At 41.1% G+C, this 25,978-nt stretch overlaps 1 pseudogene; it reads left to right on the top strand.

The window, feature by feature from the left end:
- The first annotated feature begins 4,642 nt into the window (after positions 1–4,642).
- LOC121467727 lies at positions 4,643–11,959 on the top strand (annotated as a pseudogene).
- Positions 11,960–25,978: the final 14,019 nt, after the last annotated feature.

Below are 25,978 nucleotides of genomic sequence, written 5' to 3'. Positions count from 1 at the left end.
CTCCTGTCGTTCTAATGCGAAATCAAATTAGAGCATTGGAATGGCATTATGGGCCTGATGGTGTTGCTTGATACGACCGAAGGAGACTGATTGCTTGGGACTTGTCCTTTCCGGCTTAATGGATCATCATGATGACACACTACCTCCATTGCTCAGGATAGTAGCCCCGTTTCAGCATGCTGGTGAATATTATGGTAGCTCGGCAATTCGATGATCATTTTAGAGAGATAAAATCGCAACCCGCCTTTTTTTTATCTCTTGAGACTTTATGACTTTTTTTACTTCTTCTAATTGGAATATGATAGGCGAAGTAGAGTAAGGATTGTTGATTATTGGAAGCACTCAAGCTCTTTGTTGCTGGCAGTGTGTTGAAGACGTTTTCTAAATGGACAGCAAATGAATTTGCACTCTCTTCGTTGCTGCGAGCCTAATCTCTTGTCTGTGTATTTAAAGGTGGTTCCCTTTCGATTGGTGGATATATGCCTGATTTAGGTTTCGACGGTGGAAATCGTTTGCTGTTATGAGAGAGTTATATACTGCCGAAAAATTGCAATTTTTAAGAATTTTTTTTTTAACTCTTAAATTTGTTGATTTAAAAGTTCATATCTTATATTATGTTATCTTTTAACGGTATTTTAAGAGTTAGTATTATTTAAAATATTTATTTGGAAAGGAGTTAAAGCTGATCTTCGGGAGCTCCTCTCATAACATACGTTTTGCGTTGACCTCTATATCTCTGAACTGAATCCTAAACCAAAAATTGTTTTTTGATTAATATTTCGATTTTAAATTGTTTCCAAAAAAAGGAATATTTATCGGTTGTTACGAGGGCATAGTAGTGCCCCAGCTGTGAAAGGACTTGGGGCGAGGTATAAGCGTCCGATGATCAGGCTCCTGGTTCGCCGGATTTGGTTGTGGTACCGTAAGTACATTTGGTTGTGGTACCGTAAGTACATAAAATAAAAAAATTGATTTTGTTATATTTCTAACTGTATAGAACCCCTTAAGCCAGTCTGTTTTACTAGAAGTTAAATATGATAGATCTGATAAGTGTTCTGCGCAAGTATGAGTCAGGCTTCTTCTTAGTATAGTAGTATATAGGCTTGCTCGGAGAGATAAAGTCAAGCTTGATGATGATGTTATTAAAGCATTGTTTTCCTCCTTAGGGGTTGGTGAGTCCAGACCTCCAGTGGGCGTGTTTTGCTTTATAGTTACTATTTGCTATAACGCGGTCATCTTTAAGGCCAAAGAATTTAACAATTTCTGCTTCGGTAATGGAGATGTGCGGGGTCAGTATACAGCGGCTAGGTTTATATAACCGCTTTGAGTATCGATATGTATTGACGTTGCTTGTATATAAGCTGTAGCAAAGAATGGCAATTGGTAATGCCTGGTGCGTTTCAAGATCAGAAGGCCTGTATCCAGCACAAGTAATTAAAATTAAATTATTTAAGAATAGCGCTGAGCCTAATATTTCCTCGCAATTTCGCTATCTATCACTGTATGGTGACGTCATTGACCACAAAATGGCGCAATATGAACGCCGAGGAAATAGCTGTATTCACGGTACTTGCGCTTATGGCGAATTTTGGCAACCGTTTGCAGCGTATTGTGTTTTCGTCAAATGTACAAACTAGAAGTCAACTCCAGATGGAATTAAAAGCATTTACACTTGACAAAAAGCGGAGTTCTGGAAGTACTGATGGTAATAGCGGCGACTACAAGCAAGCCAAAATCGTGTGCCACTTATGCAAGAAACCAGGACATAAAATGGCGGATTGCAAATTAAAGCGGTCTGAATCGGAGAACAAACAGCATCGCGATTTGCAGAATGTGACCTGTTACCAGTGTGGACAACTTGGACATCTTGCGAATCGGTGCACGAACAATGCAGCTAAATATGGAGCAGTTACTGAGAAGAAATGCAATCAATGTTTTGTGGCTGAGCCAAAAGGAGTTTTGACATACCAGGGTGAGATCTTTCCAATTTGTTTTGACTCTTATTCGAAGTAGTGTTGCCGATAAATTTGATGTCAAACTTATTAATAATATTGTCATAATACGAGGTATTGGTGATGCTGGCAATTCCAGTAAGCTGTAAAACTATCTAAATGCATTTTTAATGGAAATATTGTAGAAATACTGTTTCATGTCATAGCAGATAAGTATCTCACAAATGATATTGTAATTGGAATGGAAATCCTTAGTCAAGGATACGAAATCATCTTTTTTTTTACTTTTCTGGATATGGCTAGTGGATATCATCAGATAACCATTCATCCCGATTCTGTTGAATATACCGCGTTTGTTACACCTGATGGGCACTATGACTATCTGACAATGTCATACCCTTATGTAATAGTCTATATTGACGATATAATGTTGGTGTCATCTACCATAAAATTAGGTATGGAAAATTGAGGACTGTGTTGGATATATTGACTGCAGCGGGATTCTCTTTTAACATAGCAAAATGTGGATTCTTAAAAACAACTGAACAATACTTGAGGTATGAGGTACGAACTGGAGAGTTAAGGCCTAATTCGCGAAAAATTCTTGCGTTAAATTCCTTGCCACCACCGCAAACAGTTCGTAGCGTAAGACAGTTCATAGGATTGGAGTCTTATTTTCGAAAATTCGTGCCTCGGTTCTCACAGACTATGAAACCTATATGTTCCTTAGCTTCGAGTAAAAGTGTGTTTAATTAAAATAACGAGTTGGAAGATATATCCTTATAAATGAGCCTGTACTTGTTTTTTTTTAATCCACAACATCCAATAGAGTATCACACAGATGCAAGCTCTTAAGGTTATGGTGCAATGTTAATGCATCGAAGTAATGGTAGTCCTCATGTAATAGAGTATTTAAGTAAAACTACTTCCCCTGCAGAGTCTAGATACCATTCATACGAATAAGAAACCTTGGCAGTGGTAGAATCCGTTAAACAGTTTCGTCATTATTTAGTTGGTCAATCGTTTGTAGTGTATACTGATTGTAATTCTCTTTAATCATCGCGGACAAAGATTGATCTGATACCAAGAGTGCATCGTTGGTGGGCGTGTTTGCAGTTGTTTGATTTCAAAATAGAATATAGAGAAGAAAAGCGCATGGCGCATATGGGTTTTTTTTTTATCGAGAAATCAAATTCAGGAAGCCAGCAAAGTTGAAAATTCTTTAGTTCCTGAAAAGCGTGTAAACTTGGCAGAAATCTCAAGTGACTGGCTTGCTGCTGAACAGCGCCAGGATTTTAAAATTACTGATATCATTACTAAACTTAACTCTAAAGAGTTGTCAGATGATGTTGCACAGGCTTATGAGTTGAGAAAAGGTGTTCTGTTTCGTAAAGCTCAGAGAAATGGAGGAACCCGTTGTTTGCCAGTAGTGTCCCATGCATTTCGATGGTCAGTAATAAATCAAGTGCACGAGTCTATCATGCATTTGGGATGGAAATAGACTCTTGACAAAACTTACCAATATTATTGGTTTGCTAAGATAAATAAATATGTTATGAAGTTTGTCGATAGCTGCATTAAGTGTAAAATTGTTAGGGGTTCATCTGGGAAGATACAAGCCGAGTTACATCCAATTCTAAAAGTGAATGTGCCATGGCACACGGTGCATATCGACATTACTGAAAAATTAAGTGGGAAGAATGATCTTAAGAAATACGTGATAGTGATGCCTTAACAAAATTTGTTTATTTGTTTCATACTTTAAGATTAGATTTTGGCAGTTGTATTCAGTCAATGAAATCAAATATTTCTTTGTTCGGAATACCGCAGCGTATAATAGCTGATCAGCGTAGATGCTTATTTTAAGAATTTTGTACACCACAGAAGATTAAGCTTCATCTTATAGCTACAGGAGGAAGCCGTGCAAACGGTCAAGTTGAACGTGTGATGAGTACCTTTAAGAATCTACTGTCAGCGGTTGAATCAGGTCACCGATCTTGGCAAGATGCTTTAGGTGAGGTACAACTTGCCTTGAAATGCACAGTCAGTAGTAAAATCAAGGCAAGTCCCTTAGAGTTACTTGTCGGATAGGAGGCTCGTCCTTTGGGTTTGATTCCACCGCATGATACAGAAATGGAGGTAGATAAAGTTAAAGCTAGAGATAGGGCAATTGAAAATATGAACAATCAAGCCAGTTACGGCAAAATAAAGTTTGATAAAAATAAAGCAGCAGTTGAACGACATAAAATTGGAGATTTGGTTTTACTAAAAAATGAAGAACGGCATCAAACTATATTGAATGTAAAGTTTAAAGGACCATTTTTGGTTGGTGAAGTTCTAGAAGGAGATAGATATATCTTGAAGTCATTCCATAATAAGAGAACTTTTAAATATTGTCATGAAGATTTGAGAAAGATGCCAGATGGTTATGTTCCGAGTGAATTGGAGTGCCCGCCTGAGACTTGTTGAAATGGTTATAATATATCCGTGTGAGAGGATATGATATGTGAAAACAAAATGTCCATATAGAGTATGGAATGGTTGCAATGAAGTTGCAATAGACTTCGATAAGAAAATGTTTGTGAATTGCGGATGTGTTTAAGAATTCGAATGGAAATTACCTGGCGAGTGCAAAGTTTATGCATGGTCAATATATGTCAATATTTAACTGAAATGTATGAGTTAAAGATATGGATTTGAGATTTAAGCTACCTGCGTCATTGGGTAAGCACAAGTGAAAGACGAAAGTTGGAACATGGCGTGTGGCGCTCTTGACGGGATTATGCTCTTAAACAAAAGGGAATCATAGTGGCGATAACTAAAGTCGAATTTTGAATTGCTGAGAAGCGAATGGAATGAATTAATTGTTAAAATGAATTTGATTATGCAAAGAGAATAAAAATAGAAATTTGTTTATAATGTTGTGTAGAATGTAAAATAATTATAAGTTATGAAATAAGAGAAAAATGTTAGGCGTAAGATAATATATCGAATAAATAAATGGTATTTGAAATTGATGAGATAAGGAAAACACAAGCTATAAATACGGATTTACAAGTCATATTTGAAATATTAAGATTACAGTACGCGAAGACGTGTAATTGTCAGAATGACCGTGTCGGATCTTAAATTATGGTAGTCAGTGTAAAATAATTAAATCAAATGCGTGTACCAAGTGACAATTCTCGTCTCTGCACTCTAACGTATGTTTGTTAGTACGCTTTGTTTCGTTATTCGCCAGGCGTTCAGGATAGTTCGATGCGATCATGAGAGAGAGATGTTGGGTGAGGTTAGAGGCTTGAGAGAGAGATGCGCACTTCGATTGTAGTGCGTGTATGCTTGAGCCACTGCGAGAGGCAGCGTTTTCTGGAGAGCATTTTCGATATGCTTAGAAGCTGGCAAGGAGTCTCAAGTGGGCAGTAGTGTGATCAAGTGTATTCGCCGTATCGGGTCCTGCTGCTCTGATCCCTGGGGCCTGCCGCTAAGAAATTTTTGTGTCCACTTTCGTTGTATGAAATGATTAGTCTATCTGTTGTATGGTAAGTCGATTTATGTAACATTTCGTTTGGTGATTAAAAGATAAATAACAACCTTTTGTTTTTTATTTGTTTTATATTTGAAAGGGAAACATTTTATTTCATTTCACAACAGTAATGAATTCATTTCTATTACAAAAATGTAGTGTTATTTAGTTGAATTCATTTTACCGAAAGTCGAGAACCGTTGCAAAGTCGCGGTGGATTCAAATTAGGCAACATCATAAAAACTTTACCCACTTTGAGTGGCAAGTTATGTGATGGAAATTCTGATAACTCCAGAGAGTTCAAAAACTCCGTTAGATAATCAACGGATTTGTATGACACCAAATCGCCAGAAATTTTTGATTGAATGGTGAAATTCAGTGCGTGTACATCATTATTCTTTGCGGCAAGAATTGCTCGTTCACTTAACTGCCTTCAAGCAAGAATTCAATTCATCTGCAGGCGTTCCACAAGGAAGGCAACGTCTGCCTGAAATCGCCTGCCAATAATATCATCAAGCCGCCAAAGATGTTTTTATTTCGCCAAAGATCCATCAGTGTAAAGTTAAGTGCTGCAAGTGCTTTCTTATGTGCCATTGTGCACTCATCTCAAACAATGAGCTTACATTGCATCAATAATTTTCCCATTGCACTGGATCGGGAATTATTGCATGTTGGAGCATCAACTGTGTTTAAATTGAATGGCAACTTAAGCGCAGAATGTCCAGTATGGCCGCCATCTAGAAGAGTTGCCGCACTTCCAAATGATGCTAACGCCAAACCTATGTCACATCTGCAACTGCACATTATTTCGGACAAATTCCTGCAATGTATCATTGTAGGTTTCATCGGTTATTTGGATTCAGGATTATTTGTTAGAATGCGTAAGCAATGAAAGATATCTTCACATATATCGTCTTTGTATTTGTTTAATAACTGAATTGGTTGTTAAGGAAAACATGTGGAGATGATAGTTGCAAATGCGCAAACGATTTTGGTCCTCGTACATTTAACAACAGCAGTCGCAAATGAAAATATTCATCATTTCCAGGATGAGCAGTATACAATCGACCTAGTGCATCAGTGGAAAACATCTGTGGCCAATCTGGAACTGGGGTTCCTTGTTGGAATTTCTTTGTTAATTGATTCCAAGTGTAATACTTGGGCATTTTAACGTACATCAGCGTTGGTGGAAATGAATCTGCTTCACACATGGCAAAGAAGCTAGTCAATGTTCTCGATGGTGGTCTCTCAACTCGTTGTGCCGCATTAGCCTCACTGAAGTAAACTCTTTGGCCATTTTTCAAATCCACTGCTAAATGTACAACTGTGGGATATCTTTCATAAATTTGATATGACAATAATCGCCACAGTTTTTCATTAGTACTGACGTATACCAAATTTAGCCATGTCGCTGCCTTTTGTGACGTACTTGCACAAATATTTGATTGATTTGGCCGAATGACAACTCTCAACGTTTGCATGTGTTTCGAAAATTCGTGATAGCAGCGGGCAATATGGTACAATGAATTCATTTCCGATCTCAATCTCTTGATTTTGAACTTGGGTAGTTTGACCATTATCCTCTTTTGAACGCCGACGATAAACTGACTGACTGTTTCAGCAACTAACGGTTGCGGATATCGATTTGTGCACTTTCCATCAGCCATAATGGATTTAATGCACCGCACGGACCGTGCACCATCTGTCACAATGTCGTGGAGATGGGGATCAGTGACTGTATCAGGAATTTCAGCTGAAATAATTCATTTGAATGTAAGTTGTTCAGCAACCATATTAGGATATGAGCATGCGGTAGTCCACGCTTCTGCCATTCCACAGAGTACATATAACAACGTGTGTCACCAAAAACTCGAAACTAAGTAAGCACATTCATCAGAACCTTGAGTTTTTGCTGAAATACTCTGGCGATTATGTCATGGTTATTATGTCAACTTACGCTCAAGTTCGTCCACTTCGGATTGGTTGTGAAAGTAATAAATAAATCCGGAATTCCAAGATTTCGCACTTATTCATGGGCTTCCGATATAATATAATGGGAGAATCGTCAGACGTCCAATATTCTGAACATCACCATCACATCACCTTAGATAGTAGCTTTGCCTGATTGAATCGGATGAACGATAAACGTTCGTTCTCGACTTTGACTTATATATCGACCACGATTGCTGGAATAACCGCCGCCACTTCAGAATGACATTGCCCTCATGTGTACGAATCATCATACGATATGCATAGTAATTCATTGCGCTTAGATATTTAATCGTTGATACGCCTGAAAATGAGAATTAAATGTATTGTTAGTGGAAACCAATAATAGCAATAATAGCAATTATTAGTGTGTGAATATTGTACCTGTGATTGGATCGACCGATGCATTATAATGATTCTTTGCTAAACGACAATGTATAGCGGTTTAGTTGGATCGCCAAAAATAATTGCATTATTTGCATTGCATTGCATTATTAGCGTGAAAAAATGCTTGCATTTGTTCAATAATTCGTTTCTTTAACTGTTGAGTTCCCTGTATATTGCACCGCACATACATATTTTCACCATCGACGCAATTAAATATATTTGCAGAAATTGATGCGGTTCATCTGGTGTTGGCACCATTGAACCATGCAAATGATATATTAGTCCTTGTAACTGTAATTGCAAACAATCATTTGTTGAAGAATACGGTGTAAGTTCGGATCGTTGATGGTGTATATGTAGTTGTTACATGTTGCAATTCATTGTGTTGGTGTGAATGATTGGTTATGGTTATAGGATACAACACACACTTTACCTTGCAAGAATCCGCATTAATCCACCTTCCCGAATGATAGTAGTCATGAGAAAGCAGTTGTTGTATTCTAGGATGTGTTGAAGAAAATGGCTGGAATCGAGATCACTTCCACCCAACAATGTTTTGAGTGGCTGTGGTGGTGTAAGCAATGGATCCAGTTTGACTTTTCCACTTGCGCAGCACAATCCAGCCCTTTCTTTTTGATCTTTAACGCATTGCAATATCGGCATATAGCCGTCATTGGTTCAATATCTAAATTTTCATCATCACTGTAGTTCCCAGTGGGATCATATTGGAGTGCCAAGCGATTGTACGATACCAATGATCTTCGTTGTCCAAATCGGGCATTTTCTCTTATTATATTTCGTCTTTCTTCGCTTATGTGCGGCGGCCGATGTTCGCACGTCGTCCTCTAGGCATAATATTGATTTAATGGTTTCCAATTTAAATGTAAGGAAACGAATAACTTATATTTAAAAATTATTTTTACAATTTCACAGTGAACACAATACTGGTTTGTAACATGAAATCAACTGAGCAGAAAACAATGAGTAGCTGTCAAACAATTTATAACGCACCGGCGCCATCTATTAAAACATTGGTTTGTAGTACATGCGATGTATCAGAGATGGCGCTGTATGTAAAAACGATTTTCACACGTTTCTGTTGAAATTCTTCCTGTATTTTCTTAGCTATAAACCTCACGAAGCTCGAGGCCTTTCCAACGAATGAAAAACCATGGAAATCGGGAAGGAAGAAAACCCGACTTATTTTTGTATAATAATGTAATAAAAAAATTGTTAAATTTTTCGTTTAAGGGTATATAATTTATTTTTGTAGTTGTCGTGGGGCTCCTTATCTGGTTTTTTTAATTTCCTTTGTTTCAAAAATATATTTAATGTACCTGGTACTCGTAGAGTATCAGTCAGTATCGTAGAGTAAAAGGGTATATTGTATACGTCTAAAAGTATGTAACAGGTAGAAGGAAGCGTTTCCGACCATATAAAGGCAGCGAATTTGTGTGATTAATTTCCCCGGGAAAACTTGTCAATGTGTGTGTGGTTTTATACTGTTCCTGTGTGCTCTGCAGCTTGTCATTGTAGCGGGGGTGGGGTGCAGCTCGCACTTATCTTGTAGTGTTGTCAATGCAGTTTGGCAGATGGCGCCAGCTATAACACGACTGTTTTCTGAGGGAATATTTATTTTGAATTTTGTTAGCTGAGTAATGGGTATCTAATAGTCTGGGAAATCGGCTATAGCGTTCGCTCTTGTTTTTTTTACACTTGCGGGGGGAAATATAATTTTAGTTAGAAGTCTTCAACGCAGGGAATATAAAGCATAAATATTTTTGATCAGCATCAATAGGTTAGTTTATTTAGCCATTTCCTTTTGCCTGTCCATCTTTCCGTCAGTTTCTACGCAAACTAGTCTATATGCTATAGTCGTCCAATCCAGCTCGTTCCGACTTGATAACTACTTGCAATAGAAAGACAGATTTTGGGAAAGACAGAAGGACAGACGGGTTTCCTTCACTGCGTTGCAACTTCTGACTGAAATTATAATACCCTCTGCAAGGGTATAAGAAGTATAAGTTTGCTGTTTTTTTCATAAAAGGTTAGTTTTATAATTTTAAAATACCGGTTTAAATTAAACAAAATTTAAATTAAAACAAAAAAAAAAAACAAGAAAAGAAGCTTGCATCGGCAAGCCGAAGTTTATATGCCCTTGCACTTGTTTCAATAATTTAATATTCTTTAAGACATCATAATTTCGATGTATATGGGTATATGTTTTTGAACATTAAAGTTATTACGATTTTCTACTCAATTATTCGATCTTCTAAGGCAGCTATATGTTATAGTTTTCTGATTTGAATAAAATTAAAGCATAATTCTGAATTTTTAAATATTTACTATATCAAAAAATTCAAAGCATAGAGGAGTTAAAATTTTGTTTCCTTAATTGTTTTAATTTTCCGACTGTTCTATTGGGAGCTATATTATACAGTCGGCCGATATAATTGAATCTTAAACTGTAACTCTGATATATTGAACTACTACTAAATCTTAAACTCAAACAAAAATTTATAGCAGCGATTTTTCCTAAGGGAGCTATAATACTGACTTAGTTTTTGCAATATCTGCAAGGGTAAATAATCTTCGGCTTACCGAAGCTTGATTTCTTTCTTGTTTCAAAGAGATTTCGTTAAAAAAGTGTACAAACGATCTGAACTGTTACGGCTGTGTCATAACAAAAATTTAACATAGAGATTAAGTACTCTAATTTGCGAAAGTTCCAATTTGATAAATTTGTATAGCTAAGTTTAGAAATAAAACATGCATTTTACTCGCCTACAATAATTTTGTAAACTCAAAACATATGTTTAATCCAATATTTATAACTTTACCAACATTTTAGTTTAAAACTTATAAAATGAATTGTTTTGTTTATTTATTAAATAGCATTGGCCCTGTGCGATTGGTCACAATTACAACAAAGACGGAGAAATCTGGCACGACGGCATTGTTCTCCTCGAGAAGCATCCACATATTTTTCAAAGATGTCTGATATCGGAGGCATTGAAATCATTCACTTACTGGACCAGCTAAATAAAACCTCATCGGGAAATTCATGCGACATAAAACCTTTAATTCTTCAAGCCAGTGCCAATATGTTTTGTCAATATATGTGTTCAGTCCGGTTCGATTATAACGACAAAGATTTTAGAAAAATTGTTGAGTACTTTGATGAAATCTTTTGGGAAATTAACCAAGGATATTCTTTTGATTTCTTACCGTGGTTAATACCGTTATACAATAATCACATAAAACAAATAGTTCATTGGTCCACCACAATACGTACATTTATTTTAGATAGAATTGTCAACCTTCGGGAAATAAACGTTAATTTAGAAGAGCCTGACAAAGATTTTACTGATGCTTTGCTAAAAAGTCTAAAAGAAAATCAAGATGTATCGCGTAATACAATAATTTTTATGCTTGAAGATTTTATTGGAGGGCACTCCGCGGTTGGGAATTTGGTAATGTTGGCACTGGCGTACATAGCTAAAAATCCATCGATTGGTCAACAAATTAAGCAAGAGGTAGATATCGTTTCCAAAAAGGGCTTAAGAAGTATTAGTCTTTATGATATGAATGTAATGCCATATACAATGGCTTCGATTTCAGAAGTTTTACGATATTCGTCGTCTCCTATTGTTCCTCATGTAGCTTTGGAAGACACAGTAATATCTGGATTTGGCGTTACAAAGGGCACAATCATTTTTATAAATAACTTTATTTTAAATATGAACGAAAAAAACTGGAGTTGTCCCGATCTATTTTAGCCTGAGCGATTTTTAGAAATAAAGAATATGGATCATAAAAATCATCCATTAAAATTGATTGACTTTAAAGAAGGTCGGAGGGATCAGACCTCTGTGTTAGCTTTGACGAACAGAGAAACAGCAAGGCGGGTGAGATTAAGCTAGACAAATTTGCGCAAAAAAAATTAAACACTTTGCTTCAGCACAAAAAGACTATTCCTCATTTCATACCTTTCAGTGTAGGTAAGCGCACATGCATTGGACAAAACCTCGTAAGAGGGTTTGGTTTTCTTTTACTTGCAAATATTATAAAGAACTATAATGTTAACAGTCCTGACATTTCAAAAATTAGATTAAAAAAATCGAGCCAAAATGTTTTAAGTTATTATTGCGACCAAGAACATAAATTTGTTTGCATAACATTTATGATAATAATTTGTAAATATGTAAGCACGACAGTCAGAAAAAAAAAATTTCGCAAGAAACTGCATTTAATAAATAAAATGTTATACTTAACTTTTAATAGCATAGAGAAAACTAAAATTTAACTGTTTATGCTTTCCTAACAGAAATATCTTTATTTACAGAAATACGTATTACGGATGAAAAGCGTAATACATATTTCTGTACATATTATCCCAAATCAGCGCCCAGGTCGAATGAACTTGACCAATAACTTAAATATTTATGTTTTTGTAAAACGAATGTGAATAAAATGTCATGAATTTTCAATATATGTTTATTTATTGGTAATAAATTTGGAATTTTTTAGCAATAAAACGGGAAATTGAGTTTTTAAACCCTTGACGAGTGAGCTTTGCTATATCATTCCGAACAGCACGGCGTTTGCAATACGACAAGTGTAACAGCTTTAATAAATACCGAAGTCAAGGAATGAGTCAAAACAGGCAAGCAGCAATAATTTTTTAACGACAACAAAACTTAAAAAATTGTACCTGATCATTCCTATAACAGCTGTAAGATACAGTCGTCTCATTATCGCGCGACATGGGTCGGAATTGACCGAATATCTTCCACGAATTTAAGAGCATGCTTATGGGCCCCAGTAAAAAAGCTTTTACAAAAGCCCCGCTGTTGAATTAGACTCCGCATGGCGATCGAGGTTCTATACGATGTAGGAATCTATAGATCACCGATGACAAATTCGAATTTAATTAAAATGTCCCGAATGCAAACACATTACTGGCTATCCGGCTCAAAGGATTACTAATTTGATGAGTCATAGAAAAATAGTATGAATTAGTTCGTAAACATGTTACCGTTTTGAGATGAATGGAAAAGTACTACCTAAGACAATGCATATGAAATAAGCTGCGCTTCATGCCCTGGTATGAGTGTGGATATAATACAATGTTTAATAATTTATCGAACTGCGCTAATTAGATAAGATAAACAAAGTAAACGTATAGGGTGTCTGGTTTCCAAACAATAATTAATAGTATATAGTTTAATGAGTTATAAAAAAAGATGACTATTTTGTTGCTTATGTTTGAGTTTTTTTTTACTATTTACGAATGTTATAAAGCCCACGCGGAGGTTGTTGGCCAATAATTTTTACAGTATTAGGTAAATACTGAGTAATTATCTTGAGGAATTAAAGGCGCAGACCGTTAACTGTACAGCTTCCCGATCCAACCTTGAACGAATCTCATAGAAGCCGAGTGGATTTTTAGTTCGAGCGAATCAATGTCCCAACTTTTTCGGGAAATTATGAGGTCTGGAAACATTTTGGTTCTTTTTGGGATCTATCGGAACAATTTCAAGTTTCACTGACAAAAAATTCATTATCTTAAATACTATCTATCTGGCGATGCGCTCGCATAATCAAACATGATCCCGATACTAATAAAAATTAAAGTGAAGCCTAGGACAAATTACAAAAACGATATAACAAACAATCATTAATCGTACGATCGTTTCTGAACAGTTTTATAACGCTACCTATTGCCACTACCTGTAACATTAGTACCGTGTGGAAATTGACTGATGGCGCAGACGATGTAATTCGTGGTTTACAAGCCATTCAATGTGACCAACGAAAACCTTGGTTATTTTTTATACCATTACCCAAATTGGATGCTGAAATTCTTCCATCATGGCCGAATGTGTAGAATCTGATCTAGCCAGTGTATCACTAACCAATTCTTGGAATTTCTGGCGTCACATTGTGACACCTTAGAAGCCTGCCAGCTCGTTCGTGCGCCACAAGCACGAAGATTAACTGCCACACAACAAGCAGAGTCTCATCCTTGACGAGAGGAACACAATCATCTTGCCAGCAGAACCATCCACTTTTTAGGTGCAACCAATTTTTTGTGTTGGACATCGCAGATCGCCGAGAATTCCTGAATATCAAGAAGCTTTGTTTTAATTGCCTTAGCGCCTCACATATAATCGGCAGTTGTACCTAAAAAACACGTGTCGGGTTGGCCACCGCAAACATCACACATTGGTCCACGGCTCGCCGCAGCAAGTTCAAAATAGAATCTACGTTGAAGCAACACGCTTTAACCGTAACGAACTTCCCACAGCCTCCCGAGCTGCGTCTTCACTCGTAACCAATAAACATCGCCATCAAGAAGACCCACCATTAGGGAGCGCTCCGCCTATAGAAAACAAATACCCTGGAGAATATTCCGGTTGCCGGTTCGCAAACCTTTTTGCCACCCATCCTCGCAGACGTAATAGGCGCCTGGGGAAACACCACAACGTGCAGGATGCTCTTAGACAAGGGTCGCTTAAAGCGCAAACGATCGACACTTCGTCTCTAGCGTGGAAACAAATTTCGGCGCTTCAATTAGCAGATCGTCATTGGATCAGATCAACTTTGGTCTCTATACACCGGAGAAAGAAGACAATTTGGTAAGGGCTACCCAATTTAAGGGCACTCAATTTAATGTTTGGTTGGATTATTGCAGGATCTTACAATGCATCCAACGACCACGAGATTTCGGCTGTGATACATCACACGGATCTTGACATGATGGTCCATTCTTTTATGCAGATAGACAGTCTTCAACCTAGCCAGACACTCTTGGACTTCAGTGACCCCACAGAAATTCATTTTGCAAAAAAACACACACACGCTACCGAGTCAACTCTACCACAGGCCACAAATCGTCTATTTTCATTGGAGCAAACATTTTTGGATGACTATTTGAAACGTGGTCACATAGAACAGCTGAACATAAGCTCAAGTCGGTGAAAACCCTAACATCAGCACGCCGTCGTCAAGATGGACAGCCTGATCACCAAGTGTCGGGTAGCTTTCGATGGATCCGGAAAAGATAATTCATAAAATTCGCTAAACGACAGACATCATGTTGGACCGCCGAGCCACCGTGACCTGCTCGGAGTTTGCTTACGTTACTATGTTCTGATATCGAAAAAAAAGTTCAGAGGGATTCAAGTTTCCAAGCCCCACACCATTTTTCAACGCCTTGTTTGGCGAAGAAATTAAGGTGAGCCCATTACACATTTTCGGCTTTTGAACGTCACTTATGGCCTAGCGCCCCCTCCACTTCTGGCTGTTAGAGTGTTTAAGCAGTTAGCCGACGATCAACGCCATGAGTACCCAGCAGTATCACGTGTGTTGTCCCATATATTGACGATATACCAACTGGATGCGATTCAGTTACCGACTTATTGGTTCCCAAACAGAATTTATTGAGCTTTGGGACAAAGCGAAATTTAAGTTACGAAAGTGGAGTTCTCACTTTTCGCGCCTTCTGCAATCTTTGCCTTAAACGGATCGATGTTATGACCCTGTACAGCCTGTACGATTCAATCGTGAATTCGCGCGTCAAGATCCTTGGAGTTCAGTGGTATGGGTCGCGATGTGATGTTTATCAAAACAATTGATTTTAACCTCAACTTTGATCCAACGAAGCGAGAATTGTTATCGCAACTTTCCAAGATTGATGATCCAGTAGGCCTTGCAGCGCCGAGTACAGTAATTCTCAAACTCATATTTTAAGAAACTTGGACGGCTGTTACGCACTGGTATGACACAATTCCCGAAGTCTAAAACTCACTCTGGAAAGCCGTAGTTGAGGATTTTCCATCGCTAAAACACTGTCAAGTACCTCGAAACATTAGTTTCAACATTTCAACAAATCCAATTGCACGGATTCGCCGACGCGTCCATGCAGGCGATCGTCTACAGTCGTGTTGCAATTACGGACAGGTTCCATATAACCTTCATTGCCGCCAAAACACGAGTGTCACCCATAAAAGCAGTAACGATTCCACGCCTTGAATTATCAAGACTTAATTTACAATTCTTATTTGCAGCACCACCTGTTGGATGGATTCAGAGATAGTGCTCCATTGGCTGTCTGCACCACCACAGTACTGGAATACATACGTCTGCAACACAACGGCTGAGATCCTGAACGACTGCTGGAATCATGTCCGTTCTGAGGACAATCCAGCCGACTGCGCGTCTCGTGGTCCCTACCCATCCAAGCTTCTCGAGCATGAACTTTGGTGAAAGGGCCCATTTTGGCTTGCCAAGCCACAATACGAATGGCCGCCGTCGACTAGCAAGTTTCGCGTTTGGACACATCCGGTCATTAACACCGAGGAACCTGCAGCAATACCTTCCACTCTTGGATTATGCTGGCCCAATCTCGGTCAAAGAAACAAGTGGTCGCACACCACGGATCGGCATGGATTGCAATATTCGTATGCCTAACAACTAAGGCGCTGCATATCGAAGCTGTCAGCGATCTAATTACCAAGGCGCTTATCGCAGCGTTTTAAAGACTTATAGCCCGCTGATCTAAGCCAACTGTTCTCTACTCAGACAACAGCACCACATTTCATGGCAGCAGACGCGTACTCGATGAAATGAGGATACTGGCTGTGGACCAAATCAAAGACGAAACATTAGCTAATTTCTTTGCCACCGAGGGAATAATGTGTCACTTCATACCGCCTTCTGCGCCACACTTCGGAGGAATATGGGAAACCGGAGTTCGATCTATCAAGCTACATATGAAGAGGTTAATAGGATCTGGTGCTCCCTACACTGCTGTACCGGAACCATCCCGTTTAGATGTTCCTATCAACCGCTTAGAACGATGGAAGTGCAATCAATGGACCAAGGCTTTTGGAAACGTTGGCATACGGAATTCCTCACCTCGTCGCATGAGCGTACAAAATGGCAACTGGAGAACGAGAACTTGAAGGTCGACACCCTGACCTACTTAAGGAACCCAAGGATGCAGGTAACTCCATCCAAATGCATTCTAGGACGTATTACGGAAGTGCTGTAACGAACTGATTTTCTTGATTTAAATGCTCGCTACGAATATCGTGCGGCTAGCTCAGAAAATGTAAGTGTTCGTCCCACCAAATTTATATAAACGTGACCACCCTATTGATCAGTGAAAACGCACAGAAAGATTGGGAGTATACAAGGATCTTTTATTCGCCAACATGACCCTCGGTTTTGTATTGACAATGTATAAATATGCTCCGCCGTCGGCTCTAGACAACTTTCCTTCTGAGTCCACGGTTCCTTGTCGAAGGACTCTATATGTTCAACTCTGTTGAACACGCCGGGTGTGAGGCAAAGCTCAAATTGCGACAGAAGTTGTGACTTAGCGCCTGGACCTCGCCGTGTGATGCCGTAAGGACCTCAGCTTTCACCTATCACTGGTTCACTTGATGACTGATACTTGTTGAGTAATAGAAAACGACTGATCCAGCTTCCTGCACTTGGCCGGCTTATATAGGCCTCTGTTTTCCGCCAGTTATCGGCGTCTCCTTGCCATCTGGTTCAAAGTTCACGGTTTTACCGAGCGACCTTTCGCCCACTGTGCACGGCACCAATATCAGGGTCCGAAGTCCGGTGCCGTCCAGTTACTTCCTTCTGCACACGGACCTTAGCTGCTATCTTTTATTGCCGTCTCTCTCTCTCTGACTCTCCTTGTCCTTGTCTGGTTCTAAAGGAACCACACTTTCTCGCCGTACTACCGTTACCACGGGCGAATTCGCCGCGCAACTGGTAACTGGTAGGCCACTGCTTGCATGCGTTTACTCTTCTTTCTAACTTGCGGGGATTTATTTAACTCCTCACATTCTCCCCTTACTTCGGGAACGAAAAAGAGACTTGTTGTTCTCTCTGTCTTGGTATACTCCACGTCCTGATATCCTTCCCTCCACGTGTCTTCTTCTCGTATTTTTCCTCGTTAACAGCCTTCTCGTCGACTCGTTATTCCAGATGGTTCCTGTTGTGTTCCAAAGAAATAAGAAGACACGATCGGGTTGAAGTCAAATATGCAAGTGATTTTATTCGACTACCTTCGCAGTCTTTTATACATGTTTTGAGTGTGTTAGTATTGTGCGTGTACATGTAATAAGCTAATGCGAGAGGAACAGAGTTTTCATAAGAAGAGCTGATACCAGAAAATAACTTTTAAGAAGAATGATGCATATTCTTTGAATTTACGATACATATCAGTTCCCAAGACGCTCACAGCCCCTTCTTCAGTTCCACAGCGCCGATCCCCCTTCCAGATTTTGAGTCCCCGCCCTAGACTTTTCCCCATAGACATAGACCTAGCGTAGCGGTGCCACCCGATGTTATCGATGTTCCCCATTGTGATTCTCCATGTGCCGATATTTCCAGTATTTTCTGCCCACCGATCGACACTATCGTCCAGCGCCAATCGGCCGCTATAAATCGAAGCGCCCATCCCTTTGTTATGGTGACTTCCCACAATGATATGGTAAGAGCAATTTCCTATTGATTTGTTGTTAACTTAGTTTTTCTTTCCTTCATAGCTTGGCCCAGGATTGCAGGTTTGACCTTTCCTGCCCTTGGGGCCGGGGTCATTGACCTTGCTAGGTTCATCACTCTCTTGCGGCGTTCTGCATTTAGTTGCCAAGTGGATTGTTTTCCTGCGATTGCCGGCTCAGTTGTAGTGCATTTTATGTGTGTGTGTGTTTTTTTTTTTAATTGTGTCCATGTATGTGTGTTCGCGTCATTTTCGTGTTTTTCCGGCTTGGCATGCTACGGTAAAGCTCTCGAGCTGTACCGTCTCCCCTCTTTCCTTGGAAAAACAAAACTCTGGTCATGGACTTCCACGATTTGTGCAGAATCCGCCGACGCTACGGATTGTTGCTGACCTGCGGTCTTTTAGGTTTCTTGACCTCTGCATCACCTTATTCTACGCGGCGTATCAACAGATGACTCTGTCCTCATACCCGATGCTTTCTTTCCGTTTGACTCGTTGTCTAAGTCACTGTGCATCCTTGTGTACTGCGTTCTATAAAGACTCTGGTATATTCCCGAAGTTATAGCCCGTTTTTTTGGTGCATGCGTTTGTGTCCTGCGTTCTATAAAGACTCTGGCATACACACGTACCGCTTGTTGTTGCAAACTCGACAAATGATGCTCCGTCGCCCAGACCGTGTCCCCTGTTGTCGGATTCCACTGCCTCCTTTGTAAATTCTAATGCCTGGCTTGGTCCTGAGCAGCTTTTTCCTTGTTCCTGCGCACAATTTCGAAGATTTCCTTCATCTTGTTGGCCTTATTTACAGGCGTTTCTGACTGCTTTCCTGTGCCGAAGGTTTCTCTGTCGTACAGGGCGCTGGGCAGCCGAGGCTCTCGAGCCTGCCTGAGGAAACACGGGGAGTACCGTGTTGAGTTTGACGTACTTGAGTTTAACTATCATGGTCTTTACGGTTCGGTTTGCTCCTTCTGTCGGATTTTTCTGCGGTGTATATGGCGCTGTGAATTGTTGCTTAATGCCCATTTCGTTGATAAATTTTTTGAATGTTCGGCTAGTAAGCTGTACTTCCTTATCCTTTACCACTTTTGGGGCTTCGAACCTAGCGATGATTCTTACTCGGAATGCTTTTTTAAGCGTTTCTGGTGTTGCCGTTCGCAGTGCCACCAATTCTGTCCACTTTGAAAATCTATCTATCAGCACCAGCAGCATCTGGTTACCATGCGTCGGTCTTGGCAATGGTCGGACTGAGTCCGCGCATACTGTTGCAGATGCCTGCATCTGGTAAGGTTTGTATTTAAGACATGTCTCGCATTTTCCTACGTGTGCTCGGCCGTCCCTATGCATTGCTGGCCCGTAATATCGAGCCGCCAGCCTTACAATCATTTTCCGACTTTGCACGTGTCCAGCGGCTGGTGAGTCGTGATTCTCCTCAGCCCCCGTGGGACACAGAGCTTTCGATGCTGTTCAACCAGTTAAGCGCCATATGGTCAGTCACCACTTTGAAGTGGTATCCTTCAAAGTATGGTTTGAGCTTCCGGATCGCCCACACGATTGCCAGGCATTCTTTTTCGCTGGTTGAATAGTTCTTTTCCGCGCCATTCAGGGTCCAAATTGCATGCAAAAATGACCTTTTCGCCGCTTTCTGCTTCCTGCGCCCATACCATAATGGCTTGCGTCTGTCTGCAGTACGAATGGTTTATTGAAATCTGGGCATGGCAGCACAGGATCGGCCACTAGCCTTGCCTTTACCTCCTCGAATTCCTGCTGGTGCTCTGTAGTCCATGTTCATTTTGTGCCTTTTCGCAATAGATCATTTAACTACTATTCGATCAAAATCGGGCACGAATCGTCTGTACCAAGACGCTACGCCTAAGTATTGGCGCAGGTGGTTCCAACTCGGCTATGGCTGCTACCTTTCGGGATCAGTGCCGATTCCTTGATTTGTAACTCGGTGTCCCAGGTAAACAAGTTCGCTTCTAAAGAATTTATATTTTTCGGGATTTATTCTGAGGTTTGCCTGCTTTAGGCGTCGGAAAACTTCTCTCAGGTTCCTTCTGTGTTCCTCCAGTGTGCGTCCGATCACGATGATGTCGGCTTGGTAACTATGTAGCAACATCTCTGGTCCTATAACCTGATTCAGTGCTCTCTGGAAAGTGGCATTACTTTCCACTGGAAAAGTCCAATTCCTGGCACTGCGAACGCCGTGAATAGCCTGCTATTTGCCAGTAGCCATCTTTCAAATCTAGACTGCTTATGTATCTCGCCTCCTTCAACTGATCCAAGATGTAATTTATCCTTGGCATCCGATAAGCATCTTTGATGGACATGGCATAAAGTCGACACAAGCCTCCACTGACCTGTCTTCTTTTTCACCATGACAATCGAGGAGCTATACGGACTTCTCGAGTGTTCTATGCATCCCTTCTCAAGCAATTCGTCGACTTTCGCAATGATTTCCTTTTGAACTTTTGGATTTTTCGGGAAGTATTTCTGTTTGATTGGCTTGTCGTCTTTTATGGTGACTTGTTGCTCGGCTATGTTAGATGTTCCACTCATTGCACGAAATTCTGCGAGCTCCTGCTCTTGGAATTTTTCAACATCGCATTCCTCAGAGGTGATTTGCACCACTGGTACAGACAATTTTCCCTCGAGCCATTCGTTGTGCCTTCTCCTCTCTGGGATCACCACTGTATGTCCAGCACATTTTATTTCGCCACCGACTCATGTGAGGAAATTCCATCCTAGCACCAGCGAGTTGGTACCACTCCTGGTAAGATCAACAGGCTCATGTGCAATCGCTTATTGCCGAACTCGATCTCTACCTTGTGTGAGGTTCCGCCAATCGTTGCCGCTGCGGATAACTGCTGCTCTTCTTCGATTAATTCGCCCGTTAGTATTGATAGACAACACCTTGCGACCCCTGCTCGCCTCTCAGCCACACGAAATACACAAAACTAAATTTTGTGGCACTGTTTTCTTCACTTTCCGTTCGATCTCTATGATTTAGACTACCGACACGACCTTTTTTGACTTTTTTCCTCGTCGCCAGCAAATGTTGTATTCCAAAGAAATAAGAAGAAACGATCGGGTTGAGGTCAAATATGCAAGTGATTTTATTCGGCTCCCTTCGCAGTCTTTTATACATGTTTTGAGTGTGTTAGTACTGTGCATGTACATGTTATGAACTGATGCAAGAGGAACAGAGTTTTATAAGAAGGGCTGATACCAGGAAAAAACTTTTAAGAAGAATGATGCATATTCTTTTGAATTTACGATACATATCAGTTCCCAAGACGCTCACAGCCCCTTCTTGGCCAGCAATGCATGGGGACGCCCGAGCACACGTACGAAAATGCGTGACATGCCTTAAATACAAACCTAACCAGATGCAGGCAGCTGGAAAGATGCTGACGCATATACCCGAAGAACCATGTGCAACAGTATGCGCGGACTTTGTCCGACCATTGCCAAGACCGAAGCATGGTAACCAGATGCTGCTGGTGCTGATAGATAGATTTTCAAAGTGGACAGAATTGGTGCCACTGCGAACGGCAACACCAGAAACGCTTCAAAAAGCATTCCGAGTAAGAATCATCGTTAGGTTCGAAGCCCCAAAAGTGGTAAAGGATAATGGAGTACAGCTTACTAGCCGAACATTCAAGAAATTTATCAGCGAAATGGGCATTAAGCAACAATTCACAGCGCCATATACACCGCAGAAAAATCCGACAGAAGGAGCAAACCGAACCGTAAAGACCATGATAGTTAAACTTAAGTACGTCAAACTCAACACGGTACTCCTCGTGTTTCCTCACGCAGGCTCGAGAGCCACGGCTGCCCAGCGCCCTGTACGACAGGGAAACCATCGGCACAGGAAAGCAGTCGGAAACGCCTGTAAATAAGGCCAACAAGATGAAGGAAATCTTCGAAATTGTGCGCAGGAACAAGGAAAAAGCTGCTCAGGACCAAGCCAGGCATTACAATTTACAAAGGAGGCAGTGGAATCCGACAACAGGGGACACGGTCTGGGCGAAGGAGCATCATTTGTCGAGTTTGCAACAACAAGCGGTACGTGTATATGCCAGAGTCTTTATAGAACGCAGGACACAAATGCATGCACCAAAAAAACGGGCTATAACTTCGGGAATATACCAGAGTCTTTATAGAACGCAGGACACAAGGATGCACTGTGACCTAGACAACGAGTCAAACGGAAAGAAAGCATCGGGCATGAGGCCAGAGTCATCTGTTGATACGCCGCGTAGAATAAGGTGATGCAGAGGTCAAGAAACCTAAAAGACCGCAGGCCAGCAACAATCCGTAGCGTCGGCGGACTCTGCACAAATCGTGGAAGTCCATGACCAGAGTTTTGTTTTCCCAAGGAAAGAGGGGAGACGGTTCAGCTCGAGAGCTTTACCGTAGCATGCCAAGCCGGAAAAACACGAAAATGACGCGAACACACATAAATGGACACAATTAAAAAAAAAAAACACACACATAAAATGCACTACAACTGAGCCGGCAATCGCAGGAAAACAATCCACTTGGCATCTAAATGCAGAACGCCGCAAGAGAGTGATGAACCTAGCAAGGTCAATGGCCCCGGCCCCAAGGGCAGGAAAGGTCAAACCTGCAATCCTGGGCCAAGCTATGAAGGAAAGAAAAACTAAGTTAACAACAAATCAATAGGAAATTGCTCTTACCATATCATTGTGGGAAGTCACCATAACAATGGGATGGGCGCTTCGATTTATAGCGGCCGATTGGCGCTGGACGATAGTGTCGATCGGTGGGCAGAAAATACTGGAAATATCGGCACATGGAGAATCACACCGGGGAACATCGATAACATCGGGTGGCACCGCTACGCTAGGTCTCGGAACAGATAGCAGCTGAATACCGATCGGCATGGCGGAGAGTGACACTGGAGAGTCACACTGGAGAATATCGATAACACCGGGGCAAACCCACACTATAGCAGCTGGAGAGCGATCGCCACGGCGTAGAGTGACCACCCAACGGAGAGGACAAAGCACGGAATTTCAAAAGTCTATGGGAAAAAGTCTTGGGCGGGGATTCAAAATCTGGAAGGGGGATCGGCGCTGTGGAACTCAAGAAGGGGCTGTGAGCGTCTTGGGAACTGATATGTATCGTAAATTCAAAAGAATATGCATCATTCTTCTTAAAAGTTTTTTCCTGGTATCAGCCCTTCTTATAAAACTCTGTTCCTCTTGCATCAGCTCATAACATGTACACGCACAGTACTAACACACTCAAAACATGTATAAAAGACTGCGAAGGGAGCCGAATAAAATCACTTGCATATTTGACCTCAACCCGATCGTTTCTTCTTATTTCTTTGGAATACAACATTTGCTGGCGACGAGGAAAAAAGTCAAAAAAGGTCGTGTCGGTAGTCTAAATCATAGAGATCGAACGGAAAGTGAAGAAAACAGTGCCACAAAGTTTAGTTTTGTGTGTTTCGTGTCGGTAGTAGAGTGCTGCCAGAGATCGGGAAATGGCTGAGAGGCGAGCAGGGGTCGCAAGGTGTGGTCTATCAATACTAACGGGCGAATTAATCGAAGAAGAGCAGCAGTTATCCGCAGCGGCAACGATTGGCGGAACCTCACACAAGGTTGAGATCGAGTTCGGCAATAAGCGATTGCACATGAGCCTGTTGATCTTACCAGGAGTGGTACCAACTCGCTGGTGCTAGGATGGAATTTCCTCACAGGAGTCGGTGGCGAAATAAAATGTGCTGGACATACAGTGGTGATCCCAGAGAGGAGAAGGCACAACGAATGGCTCGAGGGAAAATTGTCTGTACCAGTGGTGCAAATCACCTCTGAGGAATGCGATGTTGAAAAATTCCTAGAGCAGGAGCTCGCAGAATTTCGAGCAATGAGTGGAACATCTAACATAGCCGAGCAACAAGTCTCCATAAAAGACGACAAGCCAATCAAACAGAAATACTGCCCGAAAAATCCAAAAGTTCAAAAGGAAATCATTGCGAAAGTCGACGAATTGCTTGAGAAAGGATGCATAGAACACTAGAGATGTCCGTATAGCTCCTCGATTGTCATGGTGAAAAAGAAGACAGGTCAGTGGAGGCTTGTGTCGACTTTATGCCATGTCCATCAAAGATGCTTATCGGATGCCAAGGATAAATTACATCTTGGATCAGTTGAAGGAGGCGAGATACATAAGCAGTCTAGATTTGAAAGATGGCTACTGGCAAATAGCAGGCTATTCACGGCGTTCGCAGTGCCAGGAATTGGACTTTTCCAGTGGAAAGTAATGCCACTTTCCAGAGAGCACTGAATCAGGTTATAGGACCGGAGATGTTGCTACATAGTTACCAAGCCGACATCATCGTGATCGGACGCACACTGGAGGAACACAGAAGGAACCTGAGAGAAGTTTTCCGACGCCTAAAGCAGGCAAACCTCAGAATAAATCCCGAAAAATATCAATTCTTTAGAAGCGAACTTATTTACCTGGGACACCGAGTTACAAATCAAGGAATCGGCACTGATCCCGAAAGGTAGCAGCCATAGCCGAGTTGGAACCACCTGCGCCAATACTTAGGCGTAGCGTCTTGGTACAGACGATTCGTGCCCGATTTTGATCGAATAGTAGTTAAATGATCTATTGCGAAAAGGCACAAAATGAACATGGACTACAGAGCACCAGCAGGAATTCGAGGAGGTAAAGGCAAGGCTAGTGGCCGATCCTGTGCTGGCATGCCCAGATTTCAATAAACCATTCGTACTGCAGACAGACGCAAGCCATTATGGTATGGGCGCAGGAAGCAGAAAGCGGCGAAAAGGTCATTTTTGCATGCAATTTGGACCCTGAATGGCGCGGAAAAGAACTATTCAACCAGCGAAAAAGAATGCCTGGCAATCGTGTGGGCGATCCGGAAGCTCAAACCATACTTTGAAGGATACCACTTCAAAGTGGTGACTGACCATATGGCGCTTAACTGGTTGAACAGCATCGAAAGCTCTGTGTCCCACGGGGGCTGAGGAGAATCACGACTCACCAGCCGCTGGACACGTGCAAAGTCGGAAAATGATTGTAAGGCTGGCGGCTCGATATTACGGGCCAGCAATGCATAGGGACGGCCGAGCACACGTAGGAAAATGCGAGACATGTCTTAAATACAAACCTTACCAGATGCAGGCATCTGCAACAGTATGCGCGGACTCAGTCCGACCATTGCCAAGACCGACGCATGGTAACCAGATGCTGCTGGTGCTGATAGATAGATTTTCAAAGTGGACAGAATTGGTGCCACTGCGAACGGCAACACCAGAAACGCTTCAAAAAGCATTCCGAGTAAGAATCATCGCTAGGTTCGAAGCCCCAAAAGTGGTAAAGGATAATGGAGTACAGCTTACTAGCCGAACATTCAAAAAATTTATCAACGAAATGGGCATTAAGCAACAATTCACAGCGCCATATACACCGCAGAAAAATCCGACAGAAGGAGCAAACCGAACCGTAAAGACCATGATAGTTAAACTCAAGTACGTCAAACTCAACACGGTACTCCTCGTGTTTCCTCAGGCAGGCTCGAGAGCCTCGGCTGCCCAGCGCCCT

The sequence above is a fragment of the Drosophila elegans genome, unplaced genomic scaffold (assembly GCF_018152505.1).
Source record: "Drosophila elegans isolate 14027-0461.03 unplaced genomic scaffold, ASM1815250v1 contig_538, whole genome shotgun sequence".
NCBI classification, from domain to species: domain Eukaryota; kingdom Metazoa; phylum Arthropoda; class Insecta; order Diptera; family Drosophilidae; genus Drosophila; species Drosophila elegans.
Note: the sequence above shows the minus strand (reverse complement) of the source record. Positions and strands in the feature narration are given on the sequence as shown.